The following is a 3,000-nucleotide window of genomic DNA, read 5'->3' as shown; positions in this document are numbered from 1 at the left end:
TTGGCACTGTCAGACTCAATTATGTAAGCTTTCTTAATAGCTGATTTATTCAAAGCAAATGATTAATTTTCTTGAACATCAGTTTGGTTTTTGTTTTTGATTAGGTATAATTGTTCGTATATTTGTTGGCAACAACATAAGTTCAGATGAATTCTGTTTAGCAAGATTATGGTCAGAAAAATATTTGCCGGCAGAAGAAAATAGCTGTGAGCATTAATTTTTTTCATTCAAATCCTATTAAACTACAGCACATTGCTGTTGTGTAGGCAATCTAATGTATGGACTGTGGAATATATTACTTTCCATATTTATTTTTCTTCATAGAACATCACCCTGTACCATTATTCCACAGAATGCACTGGGAAATGCTGTCATAGAAGATAGCTGGAAGACATTCATGGTAATGCACATTTCTTGGAGCTGTGTCTAGTCTTGCTAAGAAGACAATTATTAGAAGATCATGGGACGCAGAAGAAATCTTAAGTCTCTCGCATTAGGTTAGGAAACTGCTGTTCATTAGTGTGGACTCTAGGTTCCTGGTGTTCCAGAACTCACTGAAAGTCTGTAAGATGTACATTTTTCTCGGAGATTCCATGGCTTTCATCTTGTTTTCAAAGTAGTATCTGAAGACAGAAAAAGAGGCTGGAGACAGAGAGTCCGTCATTTAGGACATAAATAGAAAATCATTCTTACATTAAAAGAAGGGGCACTATATTCAGCTGAACACATGTCATGGTTGGTCTCTATTTTATAAAGTTCATTCCAGGCATATTGTGATCAACAGTGAAATCTGAGCAAGTCCACACAAATTCTAAGGACATTCTACAAATACTTTAAAAATGCCCATATGCAACAACAGAAAAGGAAAAGATCCAAATGGAACATAGAAAATCATTCAGAAAAGTTTCTGGAAGGAGAGAAATTAAGACCAGAATGAGACCATTCTCATAGGCCTAATAGACTAAGGTCTCTCTCCATTTACTTAGAGGACCTGAAAGTTTGTATGTAAGTCTTAGAGTTGCATAATTTATTTTTGTTATAGAAAAGCAAGATGTATAAATTGCCCTTACAAAAAAGTAGATTCAATCATGCTAATTAATATTTTGTTAGTTCTCATAGAGTTCTAGTCAAAGGACCCATCCAGGTACTTTATCACATAGCTGGCTGGACTGGATAGATATGTCATGACAGTTCCTAATGTGGGCAAGTAGCAATGACCCTTACAAATGCTCATTTAAAATAAGCTGTATTTATTATTATTATTATTATTATTATTATTATTATTATTATTGAGACAGGGTCTCTCTCTGTCGCCCAGCCTGGAGTGCAGTGGCGCGATACTGGCTCACTGCAGCCTCTACCTCCTAGGTTTAAGTGATTCTTGTGCCTCAGTCTCCCAAGTAGCTGGGACTACAGGCATGTGCCACCACACCCGGCTAATTTTTGTGTTTTTAGTAGAGACAGGGTTTCGCCATGTTGGCCAGGCTAGTTGCAAACTCCTGACCTCAGGTGATCTACCTGCCTTGGCCTCCCAAAGTGCTGGGATTACAGGCATGAGCCACCGCTCCTGGCCAAAAATGTTTTATTTCTGTCTGTGAATGTAACATGAGATGTGAGAATAGACTTCAGTTCTCATACAGTGCTCTACTTCCATTCTCATATCCTCATGACATTTTATTGTAATTGATTGCTTAAATCATCTTTTCTGTTAGAGTATTATCTGAGGACCAGCGCTGTTTTATCACACCTATCCCTACTCTAGTACAGAGAAGCTACTTGAGAGACAGTAACTGAAACCTTGTTTCTAGATGCCACTTTCTGATTCATCACCCCTGGAATTCTTTGTGTTTCTAGAGTATAGTGGTTTATATGTGTGGATTCAAGATTATCACGACAAGCGTTAGTGAGGATTCTTTTTATTTAATGACTTGAAAGTATTTCACAAGGTATCATAAACCTATTTTAGCACAGATTTCCAGGTCAGTTGTTCATCAAAAATGGCTCCGAAAGATAAATGGAACATGAATTCTCTTTTTCTTGGAACTGGTTTTGAGAGGACCCTATCATCTCTAATTTGGAAATAACAGCATTTTAGAAAAATTATTTTTTTTCTTTTTCTGTCTTCAGATAATACAATTTGCTTAAAAAAACTGAACTTTAGATGATACCAAAATTTGGCTACCAAATGATTAAGGATAATCAATCTGCTGCAAGGTTTTTGGGTTGATCTCTATGATCATTCAGTAAGAGTGTATCCATGCTGTTCTATCCATAAATACACCAGAGTGCTGACCTTTACAGACAGCAACGAATAATGCATGATGTGTGTGTGTGTGTGTATATATATAAAATATATATACATATATACATATATAATATGGATATATCCACACACACACATATATATAATGCTTCTAGGGAGTTTAAAAATAAAGAATAAAGAGAAGACTTAGTATCCTAGGAGACATTTGCTTTCCCTTTCTAGTTTTCTCTACTTTGTAAAATAGCTTCAGGATGAGAAAGTCATCTGAGGTCATGTACTTAGATTTACTTGAAAACGTGAAAAAAAAAAAAAAAATAGAAGCACAAACCTGTAAATCTCTTGGAGCAACAAGTGGGGAAGTACATATAAGTTGCTGTTAATATTTCCGTTAACGAACCAACCTAGTGAAATTAGGTTTAGAGAGCCATTGAAACTTAATATATTCGTTCATTCAATGAACATTTGTTTTGTGCTTATTATTGGTCAGTCATTTGATGCTGGGAATGCAATCCTGAGTGCAATAGTAGAAAATGGATAAATAAGGATACTAGGTGCTCTAATACCAGTATATGTTTTTACAGGGTATAGTGGGAACATAGAAGTGAGAAAAGTCTGCTCCACCTTAGGTAAAGATGGGAAGAGGAGGAAGGTAGGCAATAATTCACAGAGAACATGATCTTAGGGCTGAATCTTATAAAATAAAAGATAAACCTGAGAAAAGCCGTAGAACTGTAAAA

At 35.8% G+C, this 3,000-nt stretch overlaps 1 long non-coding RNA gene across 1 annotated transcript; it reads right to left on the bottom strand.

The window, feature by feature from the left end:
- Positions 1–201: 201 nt before the first annotated feature.
- Positions 202–2,671, bottom strand: LOC112625484. The gene is made up of 2 exons (XR_003119606.1): positions 2,592–2,671; positions 202–642 (listed from the first exon to the last, which is right to left on the bottom strand). It is a non-coding gene; the product is annotated as an uncharacterized LOC112625484 (long non-coding RNA).
- Between the last annotated feature and the right edge of the window lie 329 nt (positions 2,672–3,000).

The sequence above is a fragment of the Theropithecus gelada genome, chromosome 5 (genome assembly GCF_003255815.1).
Source record: "Theropithecus gelada isolate Dixy chromosome 5, Tgel_1.0, whole genome shotgun sequence".
NCBI classification, from domain to species: Eukaryota; Metazoa; Chordata; class Mammalia; order Primates; family Cercopithecidae; genus Theropithecus; species Theropithecus gelada.
The sequence above is the reverse complement of the archived record's forward strand: the minus strand, read 5'-3'. Positions and strand labels throughout refer to the sequence as shown.